We start from the raw sequence: 26,741 nt of genomic DNA on the forward strand, positions 1-26,741 counted from the left end.
GGCACAGCACAGCAGGGGCGGAAGGAAGAGTCTGCGCAGCTGGTCAGCCACTTGTTTATTCAATTAAGGCTGGCTGGTGATGTCAGCCATGAGTGCTGGCCAGCGAAGATAAAAATGGCAGCCGACGCCGCGGAGAGGAGGAGAGGGAGAGGCGGGGAAGAAGGACCCCCGCTGGCCTGTGGAGGGGAGGAGACCCCTACCACGGGTCTTACAGAACCCAGCGAACTGGGAGTGGATGGGAGCAGCATGGAGCAGGGTGACCCGCTGAGAGCCAGGGACAGAAGGCCGTCAGGCAGCAGGGACCCCAGACCCAAACGAGGATCCAGGGACAAACTGGAGACTTGGCAGGATCCCAGGTGGGAGTGGCGGGGTGGCCAGGGCAAGAGGGGGAACATGCTGGATGGAAGGACCCTGAGAGGAGCCCTGGGGTGGTCACAATTGGGGCAGGTATCGCCGCCATTTTCGGCCAGGGCAGCGGCGGAGCGGGAGGAAATCCCAGGGACGACTGACGACAGGAGGAGAGTCCCTGAGTTGGAATGAGGTGGGGGAGAGAAGTGAAGAAGCGGGGTGTAGTCACGCCAAGGAGTGGCCCTGCATTTAAGGTTCGTTTGATTTGTCTTTCTGTTTCCCCGTGTGAAGGGGTTGAGGAAGGGTTGGCTTTTTGAGTTTCCCTGAGTATCGGGGCCGAGGGGAGAGCCTTGGAGATTTTCTTTGTTTCCCCGGGAGAAGGGCCTGGAGGAACGAGAAAGGTGTGGTAGGGGCGGAACTGAGAGAACAGGTCCCGTTTTAGTGAACAGTTGTAGCAGGTGGCCAGCAGAAGGGCATGACTCCACAGAAGGGGCCGAGGCCAACGGAGGAACCAACGCACATGAGGTGGAGTGAGGCCGGGGTGTAGGGGTGGCGGAGCCCTGTGAATGACCTCTGGGTGAACCGCGGGCCACCGAGCAAACCAGATGACCGACCCTGTCAACTGAAGAACCAACAAGTCATGGCAGACGAGGGCGGGGAAGGCGAGTCGTGGAGGAGACACTTGCTCGGCCAAAGACACGAGCCCGGAGAACGCCCAACGCCCACTACCCGGGTGAAGGCCGTTTGAGAACGGATACTCGAAGCCCGATGGTCACAGCATGGTAATGAACTATGTTAAACCACAAATTCCACCTTGTAAGCACTGGCTCTGGTGGAAGTGATACACTAGCATGTAGAGCCCTGCTTTGATTGGCAATGGACTTGCTGTATCGAAGCCTATGGCCTGGACAGTGTCTGAACACTTTTATAAAAGAGGAAACCGGGCTATCCACATCAGGAAAATGTGCACCAGATGTCACTTACTAAAGAAAGGATGCGTGTATAGCTTGTGACATGAATTGCATCAGGCCTCATTCCATGCAGCACATCAGAGCAAACTTTGCACATCTGCATTGCATTATCAGACAGAAATGCTGGGATCTTGTTAAATTCTAAGCCATAGTTTATAACAGCCTTCACTACAGCTTGTGCCATGGTAGAAAATGTCACATATATGAGGTGAACCAGCTCTATTTGAAAAACTGGAAGCTCATAGTCTGTCCAGGTCCCAGGTACTAACAAGATATGCAGAACATAGTTATCTTGGGCATCTGTGGGTTTGTCTGCTATAATCGAGATTACAAAATCTGCACTGGCAGAATATCAGTTGAACTGAACATGTGAAGCAGTTACTCCTGGTAGATGATCTTGGTGAAGCTTGTTCACACATAGGAAACATCCAGCATTTGGCACATATGTATTCAAATAGTCTGTGACCGAGCCATCTTCAACTTCCTTCTTTTTAAAGACAAAGGTGTCTTGGTGGTTATATGTAGTTGACTCTGCACAACATAGTCTCCATCTGCTCTTGCCCCTCAGAAGATTAGGGCATCCAGGTACTTGCAATTTCACCCACCACAACTTTGGTGTAATACAGATTAGGGAGGTTATGGTTTTTCCAGGGGTTATCCCATCATTTTAAGTGGGGAACCCACATGGGCTGCTCATCTCTCATACTGCTGGCTGCATCAGATTTTGGGTATTAAGGAACAAATTGGGAGCTCCTCTGACCCATACATGCCCGCCTCAACCTCTATGCAGATATTGCTGCACAGCCTTCAGTCCTTATCAAATAATCATAGTCAGCCTTTCAGAGTCTCACACATGCCTGGCTCTGTGCTCAGAGGTGTTGGGTTTTGCCCCGGGGATACCTGGCAGTCCATTACGAATTAGTGTGATGAAAGGTGAGCAACTCTGCTGCTCCTCACATGTCTGTTGATCTGCATATGCTGCTGTCTGTGTTCTCCTGTGGCTCAACTGCTGGGGCTTCTTAAGGAGTCCATCTGATCGCTGTTGCCAATCCAATTCCAGCTCTGCTGCACAGCTGTAGCTTGTGCTCCCTGCAGGGTTAATAACTGTGCCTGCAGCAGCCAGCTTGCTGCCTGTCATCAGGGGAGACATGCCTGGCTGGCTCTGTCCCCACACGAGAGTCTGGCTCGCCCCAGCAAGTGTCCCCACCCCTGGTTCCTGACTGAGCTGCTCTCCCCGGTGCAGCCAGAAGTGAGACCCAGCTCCGAGCTGGCCAGCCCTGCTCTTGGGGCCCTGCTCCGGCCCAAAGGATCCCGTACCCCTTCCAAGTGAGGGGAAGGGTGTACACGGGGTTATTTTCACCCCAAGCCACTCTGTCACATAGTCCCTTAATTTAGGATTATTAGATTTCTCCAAAGGAATGTGGGTGGCTGTGTGAATACCTCCACTAGCACAAATCCATCAGTCTCCACTAGTTGGCCACCAGTAGCTCCAATAGTGCCTCCACTAGCCTCTTTTCTTGTCGGGCTGCTTTCAGTAGTTCTGTTAAAGATCAAGGACATAGTCACTTGTTTCTTGCTCTGACCTTCAGCCTCTGCAGCAGTCTTTTGCTTTTATGCGGCCTCTAAATACCAATCAATGCTGTTCTAACGCAACACATCCAGAGTCATGCTCCACAAAGAACAAAATAACTTGCCACCATTGGGATGCAAGGTTCCTACACGATCCTGAGTTGAAATGTTTGTAGCCTTCTTGTATTTCTTTTCATTCATCATCTTCAGACTGCAGCATTGCATCTGACTTAAAAATGGTGCTGAAGCCTTTTGTTTTCCTGACTGGCACCTTCACTGAGTCTACATCACTAGCTAAGCCTCTCAGTAGCTCTGTCTCAAGCCACATGCACTATTCTTGCGGGGATTACCATGTTTTTTTGCATTTGGGTAAGCATTTATTTTTTTTTCAGGCGATTTCTGTACAAAATTGTGGGAAATGCCATTTTTGTGGTGATCATGGAAACTGCCGGTTTTCACAGCTTCTGCAAAAATCATGAAACCACAATCTAAGTAGGTCCCTACTAATAAAGGGCATAAGTACTCTTATAATTACATGAACCTTAATAGCCAAGGTCTGGTCTGTGAGGGCTAAGCCGCACTGAACAAGTTTACTTCATCAAAGGCCAAATCCCTTGTAACATAAGAAAACTTCTTTGCTGCTGGGATAAAATTTTGATCCCACTGAAACTGGTGGGAGTTTTGCCACTAACTTTAATGTACCATTTCATGTGTAGTAGAAAATACAGGATTCTGCTGTCATGTACATGTGCTTGTCTACACCAGGATGGCAGTTAGCGGTAGAGTTCATAATCAGAGTACAAGATCTCAGGTCATTACTAAGCTGGGAATAGAGCACTTGTTTTGGGAGTAGTGTCTGGCATCTGCACACGGTGTCTGGTCCAGTGAAGTTGGTGCTTGAGGAGCATCAGCTCAATGCTGGTAACATAGCTTCAGGTGTCTGTGCAGCAGTCTTACCATTTAATGTGGAGGATTTTCTGGAGATTTTGTTAGCAGTGCCTCTTCAGGCCCTTGCAATGATGATGGTACATCACCCATGTTTCACATCTGTTGAGGAGAGTGGGGATGATGACTACAAATGTAGTCCTGAATCTTGGTGTCTTTCTGGAGATCATGATGAATAAAGACACACTGAACCGGTTTCCCAAAGGAGGCACTTGCGCGCTGGATCTCCTCATCAATGTTCATTTTCTGAGAGCAGTGGCTACTGAAGTATGGAAAATGCTTGACTACCTCCAAGTTCTTTCCCTCAATGCTAATTTGGGGAGTGGGGGGGTCACATTCGTGGCCCATTCAAGGCTGATAGAGCACTTTAGTCTTCTCAATGTTGAGAGAAAGGCCCCAAAGTTTGGTAGACTTCTCCAAAGGTTGTAATTACTTGATGACCTCTCTTATAGGTTCTAGGATGGACTGGGATCTCACAGTCCCCATCAGCTGCACATCCCTGGGGTCTTTTGGCATTGTAGTAGGTTTGTGATGGGTTTTTGTGTAGCTAATTCAAAGTTGCAGTCCATTTCTCTGACAGAGAGCTTGTTGGGTGAATGCAGTTTTTAGATCATTGAGGTTGTGCAAGTGTTGTCTTTGCAACAGAAGTGTTTGTGTTTTGTGGGCTGGGCTACAGGTAAGAGCTCTCAGTGATAGTCACTGGCTTCAGCAGTTTGGTGATCTAACCACTGTTAAGTTCCTTTCTAGGCACCATTACAAAAGAGAGGTTTAAAGATGTTAATAAATGGTTTGGGGGACTTTTTATAGTGAGTTGATCCAAAATATATGGAACGTATGGGAACAAGTGCAAAGGCCTTTGTTTGAAAAACCACTAATGCCAGGTCTGCAGAATCAACACAGCTATGGAAGAGGACTTCCTTATTATCCCAAGAATTGTTTACTAAGGTCTAATTGCAAGTCTGCCTATCGAATCCCTCCTTTCCCCAATCCTCTACCTGTGGAGGTAGGATACGTGTCATTCCACAGTGTTTTGTCTTGGAATTTCCACCCCAAACTAAAATGTTCCAAGCTCCCTCCAGCAGGCCATAAGGCAGTAGTAACCTGTTGTGCTGTGGGATGCACTGACTCTCCTACCCCAACACAGGAAATAAATTATCAAGGGTCTCCAATTGACACTACTTTGAATTTGCTCCCAGACATCATGTTAAATGGTTATCTTGACATCTAGAAGTTGACTTAGGATCAGCTGTAGAGCTGGGCAGGAAATAGCATTCCTACTCTGCAAGAGCTTTCCAGACTGGAATATTTTTCTTGTCCTAAAGCAAGGAAAAAGTCAAGATCTTTTATTTTCCTTAAACTAATAACGAAAGTTATAATTTCTCAACCGATATGCTTTGTTTCAGTTTTGAACTTTTTCAGTGTTTTTCCTTCTTTCAAGTACAAATGAACTAAAATGTCATAGTAAAAAAGACCACTTGATTGAAATATACTTTTTCATTTTGACATGTAAGAATAGGATGTCTCAATTTGTAGAACTTTTTAAAAGAGATTTTGTCTAACCTATCTTTTGAGTGTCAACAAGAACATTTCCTTCCAAAAAATGTTCCATTGGCAGATTCCTACTAGCTCCACACAAAGGTACAGTTGCAAAGGTGTAGAGAGAGCCATGTAATCTCTGCAGATCTGTACACAGAAGTAAATTCAACCAATAATTGTCTGTTAGTGACCCCAGAGAGCCTGGTATATGAGGAAGGATCGGAGAGGCATAAAGCTGCTCTAAACCTAGAAATGTTGGGTAGATAGTGACCACTTGATTTTCTGCTTTATGCCTAGTTACTGCATCGATGTTGGCCTGTCAAAAGGAGGCATGGTTAGGATATTCTTGCATCTGGTGATTCCTGGCTGTGCCAACAACCCTGTGGGGTGATTGGCATTCAGAGCAAAACTTGGTGTTCTGATCTTTCAACACTGAGCAGAAATTGGGTCAGAGACAGGCTACCTGGAAAATGGCCATGCTTTTGTCAGTTCCATTGCCAGGTCCCCTAGTGCAGCCTGAAGCTGTGCTGCTGTTTCCACAGACCAGACCTGGTTTGGTCAGAGAAGACTTTTCCCAGCTGGGGGCACATGCCTACTAAAATCACAGTGCTGGCTACTGATGACATGTAGGTACCCCTATTCCTCTGGTTTCTGTCTTCTCCTTTGTTTTGTTTTGTAGTCTTTATTTTGATCCCTGCAAGTTTTTGTCAGGAGCTGCACTGTTTATGTGGAGCTCAGCACTTATAGTATAGCAGACATGAGCCTCTCTTAGGGTTTAAGAAACACAACTCAGCTTTTCATAGTGTAGCATGAATATTGTCACACGTATGACATCTTGTCCTAATTAACTGCTTAACTGGACAATATATGCTTCCAGGCTGAGAGTTTTTGGATGCCAGTCTCTGTTAACATGAAAGGAATTGTGCTTTTCCAACTCCTTTAGGCAGCTTTGAAAATTTAATCCTAAAATACTGCCATGATTTAATCCAGGTTGTGACTGAAAACTCCTAATTTACAGTCCACTGAAGTGTTAGGGTAGATTTTCCTTTGCATTGAACTCATGTAAATGCACAGTACTCACTTCAGGCCAAATTGTGCTTTCTCTTTACCCTGGATTTACCCCATCAGCGCTCTAGATTGATACTAGTGTATCCAAGTAGAAATCAGCCAATTCTGTAACTGCTTATTTCAGATGGGGTTCATAACCTTTGCCATTATTTGCTTCCTTTTTTTTTTTTGCTGCCTTTATTTTTTTCTAGCTTAAAAAATGTATGCTTAGGGTGGTAGTAGGAAAACAATGCTTGTTAGCCAACAACAGGGGAAAAGTAGTGTTAAAGTGACATTGGTCCAGGACAGTGTTTTTTCAACCTGTGGGTTGCAACCCAAAAATGAATTGTAAGAATATATGAAAGGGTCGCAAACAAACATTAAAAATGGATCAACAAACTTTTTTTAAAAATCGGTTCTCCTTTAGAAAGAAAAACATGGGAACTGTGACGTTTCCCTTGCAGGCTGTCAGAGTTCCCTCTATTCCTCCCCGCCTCAAATACCCCTCTCCCCCCCCCCCCCACAGGCACCCTGGGGGCGGGGGGGGCAGGACTGGCCATCGAAGTTTACAAATGGGTCCTGGTACAAAAGAGGTTGAGAACCACTAGTCTCACTGGTCTGGGAAGTATATGAGCAGTGAGGATTTTGTGGGGTTGTATCTTTTATTATGGTTGGAATAAAGTCTGGGAGGCTTTTGGATGCAAAGCATTTTTTGTCATGTTGGAGGAAGGGAAATGTAATGAACTGTGAGTGAAAGCGTGTGAGTTGCAGGGAGATGAAAGTAATTCTAGCTGAAGGTTTACTGACATTGATCAGATCCTCCTTGGTTGTGAATTGTCATGGCTGTGCTGAGTTGGGTGGAATCCTGACACTTTGTACCAGTGAAGGAGGGGTGTCAAACATATGGCCCAGAGCTGCCCTGCAGAGCCCCGTTATCTGGCCTGTGGTGCTGTCCCGGGTCTGAATTGACCTTTACTAGCCCCAAGGGAAGGGCTTGGGACGTGTGCCACACATAGTACTACTGCAGGAACTGTGCTACACAGTACTCGATCCAGGCACTTTAAGACATGCTTCTCGCATGGTGCTAGCTCCGGCGAGTCCAGGACCAGTGTTGCACATAGCACTCACTGGTACCACGTGCAGCCTGGGTCCCAAACTGGCTGAAGCAGGCACTTTGTGCTGTGCAGTGCTGGACCACCAGGGGCATCATGTGTGGTGCAGATCCCAGATACATGGTAGATTCTAGCCAGTCCAGGGTGCTTGCATTACATGGGGTGCTTGCTCTGGGCATTCTGGGATCTGCGCTGCACACAGCGCCAACCTCAGCTGCTCCACGAGGTATGCCACATGCAGCGTGGATGCTGGAGCAGGCACTGCAGGTGCTAGATCTGGCATGGAATGAATGGGAGGAAGTCCAGGATCCATGGGCCTATTGGCCCGATCTGGCCTGTAGACCAGTCCCACATCTGGCCTGTGGGGCCAGATGAGTTGGGCACCCATGGCCTACATAAACTTAGAGGCTAGTTGTTTTTCTAATGAACTCCAAGGAAGAATCATGATTGGGTTGTTAATAGACATGTTTTTTCCCCAATAGTTTTAATGATAAAAACTAATATATTATAAGGAATTGTTTATATAGTTATAGGTGTGTAGGCTGTAGCTGTGTTGGTCTGAGGACATAGGCAGACAAGTATAAATAGTTTCCAACGGTTTAAGTTGGTCTAATAAAAGATATCAAATCCACCCAAAGAACCTTATATAGTTATGTATCTTTCAAACTATCATTAAGAGGTTAAAGCAGACTGTTAAAGTCCAATGAAGGGTGGGCATTCATCAGGAACAGGGGGGAAATAAAAGGTTGCTGCTCTGGGCTATTGCTGGCTGGATGGGTTTGATTCCACCCAAACAGTGCCCTGCTAGAATCAGTTAAGTTGCCTGAGTATAATTTTGGGCATGCTTTGTTTCTATGTAACTGTTTCAGATTCATGGTGCAGACTCCACTGAATTTATTCTGAATACTTTTTTTTTGGAGCTCTTGTCAGAAACTTAAAAACCACTTCGTAGACAGACACTGATTCCTAAATAATCTATATTTATGATTGGCTCAGGATTCAAAGACAAGGCAAGCACTGTCTCTTGAGGTTTTTTTTAAAGGCTAAGTTTACCTTTTACTTACTAACAGCATATTTACTGAACATAGGGCAAATGATTCCTGCTAGCCTGAATGTTCCATCAGAGCCACAGTTTGGTCCAAGAGGGTTAAGTAATGAGCTCTCTGTCTTATGAATGCACAGACAAGCACTGTTAAATTGGTCTGGGCAGCTATGTGTACACAAATGCAGGACATGTAGACTTCTCCCCACTTCCCCTACTTCTGGGTTGTATCCTGCTCTTCTGTAATGTCATTTGCAGAGGACTGTCTTGTAAAGTTGCAAGAGGAAGCAGAAACAGTCTGAATAGATTCTAGTATATGATTTCAATGAAAGGTCCAGATTTTCTGCCAGATGCCTCTCTGCACAGTCAGCTGAATCCAGCAGCCATGCTCTGAGTCACCTGTATGTAACATAATGAAATAGCTCATGTTTCAGCTCACCAAAAAAAAATAAAAATCTGCTGACATCCTTTATCAATGAGGGAACTTCCATAAGAACAGCAGGATTTTCTGGTTGTTGACAACAATGATATACTATTTTAATCTTGCAGGGTAGAAGGACTACTATACTTCTCTTAACAAATGCTCCTGAAGTACAGTGGTATTGTAAATACATCTTCTTTTTCTAGGAAGCAAAGAACAGGGAGACTTGCTGTAAATTGTGTTCGTATTATACAGGAATAGCAGTGGAACTGCTGGTTTATCTGAAGTAATAACTGATGCTAGTCCCCATCATAGATCCAGCCTTTATTCCATTTTTGTTTCATTACCCGTACTGTGCAGGAGATGCAAAAAAAAAAATGTTTGAATTGCAAAACAGACCCAGCTGTCTCGCTGGAAGTGATATATGCACAAATCTAATGCGTGATAAGTTGAAAGCGGCGAACTCCTTCATCTTTCCACCTGGCTGGATCCTGAAATCAACCTCCTGCATGCATCCCTGCCCTCTTCCTGGTAAAAAGTAGACATGTTTCAATACATTTAAGAAAGGGTGGCTCATTGTGTTGATGTGTTTGAGGAAGATGAAGCTGAATGATTTGTTACAGCTAAAGAAAGGAAGAATAGTCAGTCTATGGAAGCTTTTCCACTCTGTCACCTCCTATCATTCAGCTAACAAAGAAGCTGGGAGAATGTGTATTACTTCATCAGTGTTGCTTTGCTCTGACAGTGTATTATATGTTGACAATACAGCCTGTCTTTACAGTAATCTACTGCTTTATTAAAACAATACCACACCATACTTTAACATTGGGGTTGGCAAACCCAGCAACTGATTGAGTTCTGAGAGCCTTTCTAGCTGTTTATTAGGTTTGCAGGGTTCACTAGCCTTTCAGATTGCTGTCAAGAGGCACCCTTCCCCCACAGCATCAGGAGGGAGTAAAGCAGGGCTCTTGGCATATGCTTGGGCTGTTGCCTTCAGCCACCAGTACAGACCTTATGATACATGCTTGCATTAAAAACAGCAAGTGAGGCTTGTGTGAAATGTATGCTGTAAACTTAAGTCTCTCCCATGTTAGAGGAATTTCAGGCATTGTTTTTCTATTTCCTGTACCTCTGTGAAACCCAACGTTACTCCCCTACTGCTAAAAGAGGAGAAGATGAATCGGGCAGTGTTCAGATTATATTCAGAGTACACTCAAATTTAAGCAAAACAGAAGTGCCCATCTTTATCTAGTACACAATGGGTCATTTCCCAATGGGGTGTTTCAGTTTGCACATTTTTGCACATTTTTGGCAGACATACTTCTCTGTGACTGCAGCTGGCCGTGAGCAGGTTGTTTTTTTGTTTGGGTTTTTAAAACAGAACATACTCTATAGAGTGGTAACTAAAATCTGAACAGAATAAAGAAACTGGGAGTGCTGTTGCATTTGTAGCCTAGCTTGCTTTTGACATGATAATACTAACTAGATTTTTAGGAAGTGAAGCATTTTTCCTCTGATTTTAATATCTATGCCAATTGCAATGAAAGCAGGTCTCTGTATTAATTCAGTCTTCGAAGTTCACGGGAATTTGAATCTCAAATTCTGTGTTCTGTAATCAAGCAATATTCAAGTGTGGTCAGTGGAAGTTTTGTGGTATTATGGATTGCAGAATTTGACCCTGCACCATTGTTGTCTTCTGTGTGGAGTATTCAATTTTGGACCAGAACCTTACTGTGTTAGGAGCTGTATAACCCCCTCCACCCAACAAAAAAAGACAGTTCCTGATGCATAGAACTGTCCTCAGATTTGATTCTGTGGAGCCCTTGGTATCATTAAAAATTTTGGCATCAGGTGAGTACAAGTACACCAGAGTCTGTTCTCTCTTTCCACACACCCTCTTTTAGTACATTTTAAACTGATTGACTATACTCTGCTGAAAGTTGGGACTCTGAAAAAGCAGGAGGTATTTTATAGTTGAGTAAGTCTAAATTCTTTACTGGGTACATAGCTTGGAAAAATGTCCCTACAATAAGATCAGCATAGTTTTTTTTTCTAAATCATTGACAAAGGCTTTGCCTTATGAATAAAAAGAAATTTAGATTGTTTATACCACATTTGGATCCTTTAAAGTCCTTCTGATGTCACTGAAATAATTTGGACCCTCTCTTTCCTCTGTACTTCTCTGGATTATAGTGGCATCATATTCACAATTAATTTTAACACTCAGGAATTCAGTGGGAGTGGATGTCAGCACTGACTTTAGCCAAATGTATTCCCTTTATGATGACATTTTCCCATCTGCAGTGGAGTAGGGTCACTGAATATCCTCAGCCCTCTTCCTAGGGTCTCCATGGGACCTAAGCAGTGCATTGTGTTTGTAGATGCCCTCTGCATCGGGTTGAATCTCCTCCAACATGGAAGTAAGGAGAGATTTAGAGGGTCCAGTGTGTCACACCTCCTTTTCTGCCTGAGGGCAGGAGCTCTTGGTTACAGAATGCAGGCCTTCCACTGAAATTGTCCAGGCTCCCACTTTTCCATTTGGATTTTCCTTGACTAGTTGTGGCCACAAACTAAACTTGGCTACAATGTAAATATAACTTTAGGGTCCAAATTCTGCTCTGTTATAAATCTGGAATGACTTCTGTGGAGTTGCTCTGGATTTATGCTGGTGCAGGTTAGAATAGAGTTTGATTTATGAGCCATTTCAAAACCAGGAAGACGTGCGTGAAACCCTGGGGCCAGAGAATCACGGCTGCCAACATCCCCCAGCCATGGGAGCTTTTCTTTTGTCGGTGCAAGGGGAACTTAGGATCCTGCTTCTCCTGCGTAGGTAGTAAGATGTAGTGGGATCTAATGTGAGATCCTACAGTTGTGCCTTCTGCCATGTAAGTGTGGCATGACAGGAGGTGCAATTGTGTAGATCACTCATTAAATCCCATTGCGTCTTTACCTGTACGTTTAGAGGGGCCCTTAGAGACCAATGAAATACACGCAGTGGGCTTTTTGTGTTTCTGTTGCTGTCCTTACAAAGCTGTAATTAAGCCAAAAAGATGATTCTTTTGGAAATGTACATAAAATGGCTTCCAAATAATCATGCTTAGTACTGGTAAGTGACAGCTGAAACTGCAGTTCCAGTTATTTTCTATTACAATGAAATGTTCAGGTCTCTAAGGACATGGTGACAAAATGGTTAAATTGTCTGCCTTCAGCTCCAAATGCATGAAGTTGAGCCTTGCTCTGGGTTTATTATGGAGGCTTCTACCAGTTGACTTAACTGTAGGTGGGTATCTGGTCATTTGAGTTGGCAGTCAAAGATGTGATGCTAGCTACAGCTCTCTTGTGTGCAGTTGCCTACCGAAGCTGGTGTGCCTTAATCACACTAACGCAGTGGCTCTTTTAGGCTAGGCAGACCAGGATTGACCGACTTAGTCTTTTAGTGTAATTTATAATTGGGAAGACTGATGCAAATAGCTGCGTGCTCAAGAAGAGGTAAATTAGTCAATATTTTGTACCATATATTAATGATAAGATGATCTGCTCTTAATCTGATTTCTAAATTATTAAACTAATAAGCAGCAGTTAACAGGTATATGGGGGAGAATGTGTGTAGAATAGAGAGCTGAGGAGAGAATGGGAAATCCGTTCTGCAACAATTTAGAGATTTTTGCATTTTTCTTTTTTGTTCATATTCAGAACAAAAGCTGGACATTTAGACACCCCCCCACCCGAATGAAATTCTTGAGAAATGGATTGTTTCAGACTGATTATGTTATTTAATTTTTATAAAACAACTTTTTATTTTGTACCATAAGATAATACAACCTTGAAAGAATTGTTTTGATTTTTTTTTTAAAAAATTGTTTTGTTTGGACAGTGTTAAATTGAAATATTTTAATATTGTTGAAACTTCTTCCCCATTTCACTTTGTGAAAAATTTCAGTAACTTTGACACTGTTTGGTGGTACATTTTGATTTTGATGGAACTGCATTTTTCACTGGAAAATGAACTAGCCATGACCAGTCAATTCAGATAAACAGAGACCATTTAAATGATCAAAACCAACAATCTCTTCATGTAAAGAGAAGTTCAAATACAGTTCTAGCTGAGTTTGGACAACTCTCAATGAAATCAATAGACATTTTTGTGTAATAATTGGAAGCATACAGTGTTTCATAATACAAACATGGATTAAAATGGCATTGTTGTGTCTAAACAAGAGGGCCCGCTCATGGGCCAGCAGAGAAGATTGTAAGCCTGATACTGTGCCTGTTGAAAAGAATTATTGGTTTACTTTTATATTCATTTGAGTCAGTGGCAAAATTCCTATTGTCTTTTGATGGTTGCAGGGTCAGCCCTTATACAAGCCTTATTAAGTAAAAAGCAATATCGATATGAGCAATATACTTATTAAGTAAAAAGCAAAATCGATATGAGGGGGGTGAGGGGAGGGAGTTTTCTGTTGAAGTCCTGTGCCTTGCTAGACAAAACCTTCATATTTCTTTCCTTTGACTTAACAGGAAATAGCATCCTCTAGCCATTCAAGTCTGCCATCTAATGACTTGCTAACAGGATAATTTTTTAGACGTATAAGGAACACTCAGAAAAGTGCAGTTCCACTGCTCTGTGATTTCCCTCTCCCAGTCTCCTGGAACTATGTATATCTGATTTTGTCGTCTTTTGTTTGTTGTCATAGATTATTTGGACAGGAAGGTTTTGTACCATTTGAAATGGCAAATCTGTGTTTGCACGGGCAATTACTGTGCAGTTGCAGTTGTAAACAGGATAATTTGTCATGCAACTTGCCAGTTAGGCAAAAAAGAAGGGAATTTCAAAAGCCCACACCTGAACATTTCTCACTGTAAGTAAATTATTTTGTCTTACAATTTTAGTAATGTGAGTGCATTTGTGTATGCACCAACTGAAAAAGAGTCCTGGCATATTTGCTTCCAAGCTTCAAGAAAGAAACCATGGTGTAGGAGTAGAATATCTGTGGCTGCATGTTTTATTGAGCTCCCCAAGAAACACCATTGCAAACATAATGGACAGTGAGCTGATTTATAGTGTCATCTCTAACAAACCCAATATTAATTAATGCTGATTTTTGCACTTATAAGAATCTGGGCCAGAGAATCCTCTACAGTTATAGAATCCCTGAGAAATGTCACCTCAATCCCCTTGTGAAGAAGTCTCATTTATGAGAGAGGTTGCCCTCATCCATGCAGTGGGAAAGCCCAAGGGGCCTGCACCCACTCCTGGTGGACCTTCAGGATCCCAGCTTTGATTTTGGTCCTTAGAGCTGCTGACTGGCTTTCTTTGCATCCCTGGGATTCTCTTCAAGATACAGAGATGAAAGGTGAAAAGATAATGCAGTCCTTGTTTGTGCTAGCTTTTGAAGTGAATCTTAGAAGGGCTGCAGAAGAAATACTGTTAACTTGACATACCCTCTGAATACTGGCCCCATCCCGTGTACTCCTCTGCTGGCTCTTAAGATTTATTCCCTATCTTGGAGGTCTTTGTACAGTCTGAGGCCTTCTTGAACACTGAATGGGGGAAGAAATGTTGGAAGAGGGGTCCTTTTTATCCATAGGTGTAAGTAGAACTTTTTCCCTACCTAGAAGAAAATAAAGACCCTTGACCCTTGTTAGCTTAAAAGTGCAGTGGGATCTGATGTAGGATCCCAACAATGGTGCTTCCTGCCATGCCAGACGTGAATGAATGTATGGCCAGGTCACTACTAAAAATGTGATTAAACAGCTAATCACATCTTAAGTGTAATGTCTGTCAGGTGCCTTAAGAGGTTATCACTTTGTTTTTCACAGAAGCAGATCCACAATAGACCAGATCTTCGCTGTATACAACAGCATGTAGAAAAGTGCTGAGAGTATGACTTGGATATTTGTTCATAGACTTTGAAGAGGCATAAAACAGTACGTTTAGACAGAGCCTTTGGAACATAGTGGTAAAATTTGGATTTCATAATAAGCTCATAAAGTGCTTAAGGTGCGTCTGACAGACACAGAAGGGGGAGTTAAAGTAGAAGGAAAACTTTTTAATGCCTTTGGCTTTGCAATGGGTCTGAGACAAGGTGGTGTACTTTCCCCACTATTATTCAAACTGGTGTTGGAATGAGTTGTTAGATTGGTGATTGAAATTAAAGAAGGGGTCCTATTTAAAACATTGCAGAATATCTTTGGGTATGCAGATGACTTGGCCGTCATATGCCACTACACTAAAGGACTCTGCAGAATGTATAATATTTTAGAATGTACAGCCAAGAGAGTAGGGCATACAGTGAGCAGCAAAAAGACCAAATACATGGAGGTCACTCACAAGAACAGAACTGGAAGAGCAAAACAAGACTTTTGTATGGGAAACAATAGCTTCCCGAAGGTCCAAAAATTCAAGTATTTTGGATCATGATTGACTGACACCAAGGTGAGCAGGGAAATTATTACAAGGATCCAAAGTGGTAATAAAACAGCTGCAGTAGACTTCTTAGGCCTAAGACACTAACCAGAAGAATAAAATTGCAGCTTTACAACACCATTATTACACCTGTAGTATAGACCTGTAGTGATTTATGGGAGTGAGACTTGGTGCATGACCCTGAACGGCCATGACCCCAAAACAGAAACTGATTTGCTTTGAAAATAATATCCTCAGGAAGATGGTTGAACCAGTGAACGACCCAGTGAGGTGAAAAAGCAGGGAGAAAAGCAGTGAAGGACTAAGAAATAACATGGAACAGCCCCTCATCACAAGTGTGTGCACACAGCAGTTAGCATGCATCAGCTATGTGGTGAGAGTAGAGGAGTCTAGACTCAAGAAGCATCATGATTATCTATTATCATCAGTTGACAGGACAACATCCTTGAGGTAGGCCTTGCCAGCAGTTGACAGACAACGTAAGAAGAGGCCTGTATTTAATATAGGACAGAATTGGCAGGAGTTCATTCATGATGGACACAAATAGTGCCATAGTGCTGTAAGTGCTGATTGGCCATTGGGAGGAAAAGGAGGAGAAGGAAGAAGTAGAACAAGTGGCTGTTTTCCATTAGCAAGATGCTGATTATCTGAAAGGTGCCCTTTTTTCAGTTTGCCTGTGTGAGAAGACATTTTTAGAGTTCATGTTTTAAGATTTAAAAAAAGAAAGGGAGTAACAAACCTGTATAGGAATTTTCCATATATGCTTAGGTGACTGGTTTTGTAAATTTAGAGTTTTGTCCTAATAATTTAGAATGAAGCATATGGTGATGCCATGTCCTGGTGTGGCAGTGATAAAACCTGTAAAAGGTTTGACCTTTTGCATCTTAAAGCAGGCGCTTCTACTTCTGGAGCTAAAAAACAAAGCACTGTTAGCCAAAGCTCCAGTCATCTCATCAATCTGTGTATGTGGCCCTCACTCCAGCAGTAGTCTGGGTGAGTGGAGACAGTTAAAATATATTTGTAATACTCTGTTATATCCTTAATCAGGACTTGGTGGTGTTGGTAGTGATGGTAGTCCCTCATGGTAAAGGGCGATCACTCCTTTGGGTCAAATTAAGGGTTGTAGATGAGTCCACTGATCCTAGAGGCACAGACTCTCTGGCAGATGGTGCAGGTGGTGATTAAAAGCAGTGATGGACTGCAGATTTCTTGGGCTTGTTTCCTTTCCTTCCATTTCTGTCATTTTTCTGCCTCTGAGGTGAAGATATACCTTCTCTCACAAGGCATCACTGTGTAGCCCTGTCCCAGGCTGGTTTTTCCTAATTTGTGGTGTCAGTACCACACATAATGTCTGCCTTCAGGGTGTCCTTGAAGTGTTTCCTTTGGCCCCTGCATCCTTGGCAATAGCAGTAGTTTTGGTAAATGTACATCAGACATGTGCACGCAGTACCCTGCCCACTGTAGTTGATGTTGAATAGTCAATGGCACCATGCTGGTGGCGTTGGTGTCGATGAAGACACTGGCATTTGTGCAACAATCCTCCCAGTTTTATGCCAAGCATCTTCCAGAGTTAGCGCTACTGAAGGCATTCCAGGCTTTTCAGGTGGTCCCTGTAGGTCACCGAAGCTTAGCAGTTACAGAGGAGAGTTGGGGTTAACAGCCTTGTGTAATAGGAGCTTTGTTTGAATCCTGATGTTGTGATTGTTGAATACCTGATGTTACACTTTTCCAAAGGCAGAGCTGACACGTTGGATCCTATACTAGATCTCCTTGTCGATGTTGACATTCTTTGAGAGATGGCTGCCAAGGTATGCAAAGTATTCAACATTCTCCAGCTTCTCTCTGTCAATGTGACTCTTTGCTGGGGGAGTTAATTGGCCCAGAGCAGGCTGGTGAAGCACCTTTGTTTTTCCAATTCTAAGGGTCAGTCCCAGGCAGTGGTATGCTTGAGAGAAGCAGTTAAGGGCCACTTATAGGTCCTCCTCAGTATGTGCACAATCTTCAGCGTACTGAAATTCCACAATCAAGGCCAGTGTTTTGACATAGAGGCAGGGAAGATTAGAAAGGTTTCCGTCCATCCTGTACTCGATGCTGATGTCACGTGGCAGTCAGTCATAGATAAGCATCTTGATGACTGCAGGAAAGATGGAAAACAGAATTGGTGTGATCATGCAGACCTGTTTGGTGTCAGTTCAAATGACCGAGCTCCATAACGGAATCACTGCATAGGATGGTCATGAAAGGAGTCTTAGGATGGTGATAAATTTTCCTGGGCAGCCAGACTTCAAAAAGATCTTCCATAGAGCCTCACAGTTAAGTGTGAAAAGTTTTGGTCAAATTGATAAAGGCCATGTACAATTTCTTGTGGTGTTCTCGTCATTTTTCCAGGATCTGGTGGGCCACAAAAATCACCCATTCTTGATGGTCCGAAGCCACACTGAAATTTGAGAAGGATTTCATCGGCAAGAGGGAGCAGTAGATTCTGCAGAATTCAAGCAAAGATCTTTCCAGTGATGGAGAGGAGGGTGATGTCTTAATAGTTTCCACAGTCAGACTTATCTCCCTTTTAAAAATGGTGACAATATTGGCATTTCTTAGGTCTGTGGGTATTTTAGTGCTTCAGATTTTAAGGAACAGTGTATGGAGCTTGTTGGTCATCGTTTCCCCACCATCTTTGAAGACCTCATCTGGTATGTTATCAGGGACAGATACTTTGTTGTTCTTCATGTGTTTTATCAGCTGGTGGATTTTTTCAGAAATTAGTGGACTGGCAAGTGCTTCCTTTACCAAATGCTGCAGGATGGATTCAATGGTTCATTAGTCACCATTGATTCTCAGTTCAGGAGCTTTTGGTAGTGCTTGTTCAGTGGTTTTTGATGGACTTGTTGTTTTTGAGGCATGTACTGACAGCTAAGTGGGGTGAGTCTGCAAGAATTTGGAATCAGATTGTGAGCTGAATGACTGAATTCCCTATCACTTTAACGAGTGTCTCATGACCCTCTGCCTCCGAATGACCAATAATTCATTTGGTACCGTCATCAGTACATATGCCCCAACACTCAATGCAAAGGAAGAACAGAATGAACAGTTTTATGCTGACTTTGATGAAATCCTGAATATCATCCCCAAAGAGGACAAGATCATCCTCCTTGGAGACTTCAATGCAAAAGTTGGATGGGACTTTAACATGTGGAAGGGCACCATTGGGAAGGAAGGAGTGGAGAAGGCCAATTCCAATGGCATCCTTTTACTCAGTAAATGTGCAGAGCATGACCTTTCTCATTACTAACAATATCTTCAAACAATGTGACGGGTACAAAATAACATGGCAACACTCCTGCCCAAAACAACGGCACCTCCTTGACTATGTCATCGTAAGAGCATATGATTGAAAAGTTACCTTGCATGTCATGAGAGGAGTTGATAATGGTCGGACCAGTCATCGGTTTGCGAGATCAGTCGCATCCATCAGGATTACACTGAAACATTGAAAGCAACCAAAATCAGTCTGAAGACAGTACAACATCAAATGCCTTCAGACCCCTAGACCAGGGATGAGGAACCTCTGGTCCACTGGTCGGCCGGGGAGTCCATTTCCCAGCTGCCCCTGCTCCCATGGCTTGTGCCAGCCTCCATGGAGACCTCAGCCATGCTGGCAATGCATGCAGCATAGCATAGCAGTGCAGTGCAGCACAGCGCAGCACAGGGGACAGGGGCAGTTTGCTCAGGAGACGTGGTCTGTAGCCTGCATGCTCTGGGCAGGGGCACGCATGCAGGGGATAATGGCTCTGCCCCAGCTCCAGACAGGCTGTTACCGCTGCAAGCCAGGTGGGCAGGTGCAGCTGGGAAATGGAGTCCCCAGCTGACTGGCTATGGCCCATGGGCCAGAAGTTCCCCATCCCTGCCCTAGACACTGCAAAGCCCTCCAAACACATCTCAGTAAGAAACTTGACAGCTTTTGGATTGAAAATAATAACACTTTTGTGTTGAGGAAGATTGGCAAGCATTGAAAGAGTCTATCCACATGAAGATTGCACAGAATCAATTGGCTTTATCACCTGAGGCCATCAGGACTGGTTTGATGAAAACAACACTGAGATCAGACTCCTTGATGAGTAGACAAAAACTTTCTGTGACTGGCAAAAGCATCCTACATCCAGTCAGAAGCTGGGAACTTTTTGATGGTTTAAAGCTGAAGTCCAGAGGAAGATTTGAAAAGTCAAAAACACATTTTGGGACCAGAAGGTGAAAGAAATCCAACAATTTGTTGACAGTTATGACGTGGAGCTTCTTCAGTGTAATCAGGACTACAGAACAGCTGAACAAGGGATCTGCACTAAAACCTTGTTTCCAGACTGTACACTTGAGCCTGGAGTATGCCCTGACACAATGTGGGGAATGTAGTCATTACAGCATGCATATTTATGTAGTACAGACATAATTAATAAAGCTCATATTTATGTGCCTTATTAATGAATCTCAGTGCTTTGGCTTTAGGAGTTCCTGAAAACCTCTAACAGTACAATAAGAAACAAGTTCTCATAAGACTGCAGATTCCTCAGTGCCTTCCAGCATTTACTTAAGAACGCTAGACTTTGGCAGAACACCGTATAGTTGATTCATAATGAATACATTTTGGGCAATGTGCCAGAGCATAAGGGTTCAGTATGATCAAGTGGAATCTTAGTATTTATCCTATTTATGTTCCAAAATGTAGCTGTTCATTTACATTTTTCCAATATGCCAAATAAAGTTTATTATGTGGTGGTGTTTAAAATATTATCCTTATAGTTTATAGTGTTAAATGGTATAAAAACACTTGGTGATAATATAGACTAATTATAGTTTGCTTATTTGAAATGCCTGAATAAGAAAAGCCATCTAAATGTAGGCTGCTATTAATGTTGGGCACACGTTAGATTAGAAAAATATGTCCTGCATTACAGGAGCAGGTTATTTGCAAGATCAGTATTCAGAACAAGAAACAGAAGTTAAGTGTACTGATTTAAAAAAAAATGGAACAGCCTGTCATCAAGTTAATAGTGAGGTTAGGGGTATGAGGTGTCAGGAAACAATGTTTTGTATGTAATGAGTATGACAAGATATCTGTTTGTAGCAGCTTGGAGGATAAAATGTAGAAAAATTCCTGACATTTAAATGTGAACCTGAATCCAGGGAGATCTATATTCACTTTGTTATAAGCAGGGTTGCTTGGATTAAATGCAGCAATCATATACTGAGGTTAAGCTAACCTATGTTAGCTGATTCTAGAAGAACTATTAGGGAGAACAGGTGTCCTTGATTGGTGTAGACTTTGCAGTTCTACAGTATGTGAGGTTATTAGGTTTTTATGTTGTTGTAATAGGTAGGCAGGTGATATTGGATATGCTCTAAATCCAAAGTGGGTTAGACATGATTATAATGATTTCTGTAGATCACTTTGGGCCCCTTCATCACATTTGATGGTACCTTGCTCAACAAGTAGTCCCATAACTTTTAGTAGGATTTCACATGGGATGCAACCCTACCTATCATGAGTTAGGTGTTGAGCATAATGTCTGATTAGGACAGATTGTTAGAAGGAGTAGATTTGGAGAAGGGATATGAAGAAGGAAATGGCACTTGCAGGTCAAATGGAAACAAAGCATTGGAAGAGGTGAATCACTGATTTTTAAGGCCCAAAGGGACCATAATGGTCATCTACAATGGCATGCTGCATAACACATGTAACAGGAATTTTATAGGCTTGGAACTTCATGCAGTTCTTCATGCATTGAGCTTGATTGTGTAGTATAGGTTTTGGGCGTATCTTAAAAAGACATCTGGTATTGTGTTAAATAATTATAGATGGAAACTCTACCATATCCCTTGTTCTAGTGGCTAGCTATTCTTACTCTTCACGTGCTTTGCCTTATTTCAAGTATTTTCAAGTTTTCTAGTTTCAGCCTTCAAACAGTGGCTCTTTGAATACAGGCAGTCCTCAAATTAAAATGTTTTGAGTTACAACGCTTCGCACTTACAACGTTTATAAATTGACACCCTGTTTCAACTTTCTGACATCAGTTTCAACTTTACGGCGCTTGATCTGATGTGATAACACGCCAGTGAACGAGTTTGCTGCATTGCCCATCTCCCTGGAGAACATCTGTCCAAAATTCCTTGGACATTTTCTTTAAGAAAGCAGACAAGACACCAGAAAAACCTGCAGCCTAGGCTCCTGAGAAGACTGCAGCCAAGAGCCCTTCAAAAAGTCACCTCAGAGAAGTCCTTCCAAATCAATATGATTGCTATTTACAGTATAAATACATTTATGTAGCTATATTACTCATCTATAATTGATTGAGTACAAAATTCTTGGTTATTTTTGGTGAAAATAGGGTATTGGGCCTTGGTTCAGGAACCAATCCCCCATTTATAACATTGTTTCCTATGGGAAAATCGGTTCCGAGTTGCAACGTTTCAACTTAAGACACGGTTTTCAGGAACCAATTGTGTTGCAAGTCCGAGGATTGCCTGTACCTTTATCTGCTAGCTTGCACAGCCACCTTGTATCAGGCATCTCTTCCCTGTACTGTCTACCAAGACCATGTCACCTCTTACCCTCCCCTTTGATGTATTATACAGGTTGCACTCCTGGAGTTCTTGGTCCCAGATGTCAGTCTTCTCATTTATCTGTGGTTAAGTGCAACAAGAAGACAAGAACAGGAGAAAGAAATTATGATCTCTGGTATGTGAAAGGAGTAAAGGGAGGAGAATAGGAAAGCTGTTTAGGAATTAGACTATGCTGATGAATGCATTTAGAGGTGAGCAAGATGCTTGAATTTATTTCAAGATAAGGGAAGCCAGTAGAGAAATTCATGTCTCTTATGGAACTGAAGAAACAGGAGAAGACTGCAATTAAAAGAATTTGGATAGACTGGGGTGGAAAAGGGAGGCAAATGAGGAAGTCTGGAAATAGGGAGAGATGGAAGAGGAGAGGAAAAAGGAGTAAACTAGTAGATGTAAAGAAAAGCAAAAAGTCCCAGTTTGATGTGGGTGTCCTAGAAACTCATTTGGAGAATTGTTTCTTGAAACATGTTTTAGCAGCTATGCACAGGTCAAAATGCAAGCAAGCCAGGAACAAGATACATTTCCAATGCCACTGAGAATAGCGTGAGCAGCTCAAAGCTCTTGTATTCTTAATGAAGCTTTTGTGTTGGCCGGCAGGGAACCATTGGTATAATGAAATAATTAGCTCCCAAATAGTCTTTTTCAAAGCAGTATAAATATTACTATTTCCACACAGAACCCAGGATGCAGAGGTGACCTGCCTTAGGTCATCCAGCAGGCCTCTAGGAGAGCGGGAAACAGAACCTGGGTTTCCTAATTCTCAATCCACTGCCTTAACCACATACAGAGAGCATACCCTTAATAAGAAGGGCATGTAGTAATTTTTCACAACACTTCGGGCACTGAACTCTCACTGTGGTACATAGAAATCTTGCATCTGTCTGTTGCCTCTGAAACTGCATGCATACAGCAGCACTAAGGACAGGGAACTTAGAAGCAGGCAGCAACTTTGGAGAAGTTCTGGACCATTAGCCTGAGCAGGCTGTCGCATGCTGGAGATGTTCTTTTATTTGAAAAGTAGGCTTTTGCTAATAAGGGAGAAAAAGCAGTAAATGTAAGTGATTACAGCAACTTTCTGATGATGATGATTAGGTATAAATGTAAGCATTAGTATGGTAATTTGAGGGATTATTTGATGTTGTATGAAATGCAGAGCTTTCTTTCTCAAATAAATACTAATCTAGTTCTCGTACACAAACAGAGAACAGTGTGTAGTTTAACACTTTCCATTTGCTTGCTTTTAATACCAAAGTACAACACACCTTGCAGATGGTCTTGACTTCTAATCCTCCCTCCCTTTCACTCCCATCCCCTTGTCTTTGTATTGAATCAGTGTGTCTCTGCTGAGTGTGGGACTGCTGCTTTGAAACAGGCCCTACCCACACCCTTCCTCTCTGTGCATGCCAAATCTTGGATATGTGGCAATGAATCTGCCTTAGAGAAGCAAAGAGTGGTGCCAGTAAACATGCCCGTATCAGAGAGCCCAGGAGTGGTGCTGGATGTGTGCTCAGCACTGCTCGAAGGTGACTAGCATGCTTAGTTTTTAAGAGTTGGAGTGAATGCAGAGGGTGTGTGGGCAGTGTGATTGGCAGTGAGTCTTCAGGATGCAACTCAGAGGTGGTATAGATATGCCCCAGGATTCCCGGGGTTCTGTGTTCACCTGTGGCCTGTGTAAGAGGTGTCAATCAAACCCTGAATTTGGGGACCCAGACCCTTTGACAAAATTCCATTTCAGAAAGTTTGTAAAGTTTTGTTTTCCTTCTAGTGCAGACAGCTTGAAAGTTGTCACAGCCTGGGATTATTCTCCTTCAGACATCTTGCTCTTTCTCAGCCTGGTAGATTGTGAACAGGCATCAAGGGTCACCCTGTCCTTCCTGTACACAGGAGGTGAAGAACTGATGAGATAAGGAGTGTGTCCCAGTGTAATCCAGACTGGAAATTGGTACATTTAGATGTTTATTGAATTTTCAGTCAAGAATTACACTGTGGAACAGACAGTATGGCTGGAGGCCTGACTTCGGCATGTTCTCATTGACTTCGCTGGGAGTTTGCCTGATTCTAGACTCAGTATAAACAATAATAATAATAAGTCCTATTTGGCAACTTCTTCTTATCATTGTTAGTATATGATAAAATATTAATAACAGATGTCTAAAATACAGGCTATTTTTTCCAGCCACTTGAATTTTCAATTTAATTTTTAATTTGCAAAGTTCTTCCTTTCCTAAGCTCTCTGATCAAATGTAAGCTCCACAATCATTCATGTTAACTTATTACAGAGCTTGCTCGACATGCGCTTATTCATAAATGATCATCTCTCTTACAGGCTCAGGCCTGTGCATTGTTGCTAGGTTACAAAGAGTGATGAGGATTTGCATTTACCGTCAATAGGGCGCCTTGAGCACTTTCACATCCATATGGGACACAAGTTTGCTGAGAAGGCAGGTTTGCTGCTCGAAGCGTGGAGAGTACTAGTTTTAATGTCCCATTTGTGGAATAGGCTCATCCCTTTCCCCCTCCCCCTCTCCATACTAAAATCACTCACTGCAGAAATTTCTTATGTTGTATTAGCTATTAAAAATCTCAGTTTCGGTTGACCAGATGCCTCTGAGCAAGGCAATACTGTCAGAAAGAGCTCACGTTTTAGAAGCAAACACTTAGGATATTCCTTGGTGTATTGGCAATGGTTGAAAGCCTTAATAAAATTGTATAGGTGCCCTCTTCCCGAGCACAGATTCGATGGGTGCCTACAGATGTGCTTATTTGCATTATAAATAAAACACATCGGAGCAGACTTGATTATCGAGTTTGCGCTGCATTCCAATTAGAACGTGTCAGCGTCACCTCACCATCACGTATAATAAGCCACTGTGCATTTTTAAATGGTTGCAGGATCACTTTACCTAAACCTTGTTGAATGAACTTTAGATAGTGTGTCCCATGACCATTTGGAAATGCTCAGGGGCTTAATATGCATGACAGTGAGCCGTTTTAATTAGAGCGGCTGTCCGGAAACCATTCTGGACCCCAGCCACATGAAGTCAGTGGTAGTTTCTCTGTTTTCAGTGTTTTTTCTTAGGATTTTGTCCTGTGGGAGAAACACATTACCAGTAGGTTTCGTAGATTCCATAGGCATTAGGGCTGGAAGGAACCTCGCAAGATCATCAGGCCCTGCCCCCTGCCCAAGAGGCAGGCAGTCGGCATGGGTCAAATGATCCCAGCAAGAAAGGTATCTAAGTGTGATGTTACAACATACTGAAACACAATAAAATTTGGATTTGCTTTAAATTTCTTTTTTTCTTATATCCAGGGTTCTTGGAAGCTCCCCATGCCTCTCAACATTAAGATAAATGATCCTGAGGCAATGGGAAGAGTCACTCCTGAAAGCTGAACTTCTTCATGACCCTTGCACTATCCCTTCTTTCATGTACCTAGTCTGCTCTGGAAATAGTGTAATTCATGTGGGGGGGGAAAAAAAAAGATAGCCCAGTTTGGGTTATATTTGTAATCTAATTGGAGCTATAGGACCAACAGCAAGAGATTGAAAATAGTTCATTTAGACTTTTTTTTTATTTTTAATGGCGTGATACATAAAATAATGGGCAAAACATATTAAAGATGCATTGTCCTAGCCAGAGGTGGTGTGTGAAGTGGCATAAATGTTTAATCACTACAGTGTTGGGCTCCATAGAATACCCTGAGTAAGAAGACTGAAGTAGAAACCCTTGCATCCTTTCAGTGTGTACAGTGCTGTTTAACACGGGGTGTTATCTGCATCAGGGGCAGGCAACCTTTTCTCCCTACAGGCCAGAAGAAATTCACCCCAAGTCAGAGGTGGGCAAGGACTAGACAGAGCTGCTGTTTCTACTGCTGCTACTTCACAGAAGCGGGATGGGGGGGAGCATGCAGCAGCAGCCGAAACCCCCTGCTGTTGACTGTTACTGAAGCCACATGTCTGCGAACTGGATTCAAAGATTCTGCAAGCCAGATGGAGCCCTTGGGCCATAGTTTGCCAGCCCCTGGCCTAGAAGTTAAGTTCCCCACAAGAATGTATAACTTCCTCTTCCTGCAACACTCTTCTCTTCTGGTCCCCCAGTATATGGTTTATGTGCTCTTAGACTCCCATTGACTAGGTTACATTTTGTAGATCACTTGGTGGGGAGGCAGATTCTTAATTGATGTAGGATAGGGCAGTTCCAAGAACTGGAAGTGCAACGCTTTACACTGTTTTGCCCAACAATGACTTCTTAATAAAGCCTTTAATGCTGGAGGATTTCTATTATCAGATTTTAACCCAAAGTGGTGTCTGCAGTGTTAAACTGAGAATGCGTAGCCCTTCATTTTTTTAATGAATTACTTACAGAATCTTAATTTACCTAATTTACATATCTAAACTGATGCTTAAAGCGAAGAGAAGTGGAAAAAGCAAAGGGAGATAAAAACCCATTGTATTGTTCCACAGAATATATCTGTTTTTATATAATATAAACCAAATTCTCTTTTTTTGAAACATAGTTTTTCTTCCAGTCAGAACATTTTACTGTTTAGCACTAGATCTCGTTGATTGCTGTATTTTAGTATGGGGTGGCATCTGCCACTAGTGTGTATTATCCTTCTTTATATTCTTAGTAGAGCTGATTGAAGAAAAAAATCTGTAGGATAAATGGAAGATGTTAACTTTCATTAAAAAGTAGGGTTTTTTGGGGGGGGGGGG

The 26,741-nt window shown here is 42.7% G+C and overlaps 1 protein-coding gene and 1 long non-coding RNA gene across 2 annotated transcripts in view; one reads left to right on the forward strand and one right to left on the reverse strand.

Annotated features, from left to right (window-relative positions):
• PLPPR1 (phospholipid phosphatase related 1) overlaps positions 1-26,741 on the forward strand; it is a 296,435-nt gene that overhangs the window by 51,961 nt on the left and 217,733 nt on the right. The gene's annotated exons all lie outside the window — the stretch shown is intronic.
• Positions 1,126-18,008, reverse strand: LOC109297367. The gene is made up of 3 exons (XR_002097297.1): positions 17,999-18,008; positions 2,760-2,764; positions 1,126-1,229 (listed from the first exon to the last, which is right to left on the reverse strand). It is a non-coding gene; the product is annotated as an uncharacterized LOC109297367 (long non-coding RNA).

This window comes from Gavialis gangeticus, unplaced genomic scaffold (assembly GCF_001723915.1).
Source record: "Gavialis gangeticus isolate Ggan-Ray unplaced genomic scaffold, GavGan_comp1, whole genome shotgun sequence".
NCBI classification, from domain to species: domain Eukaryota; kingdom Metazoa; phylum Chordata; order Crocodylia; family Gavialidae; genus Gavialis; species Gavialis gangeticus.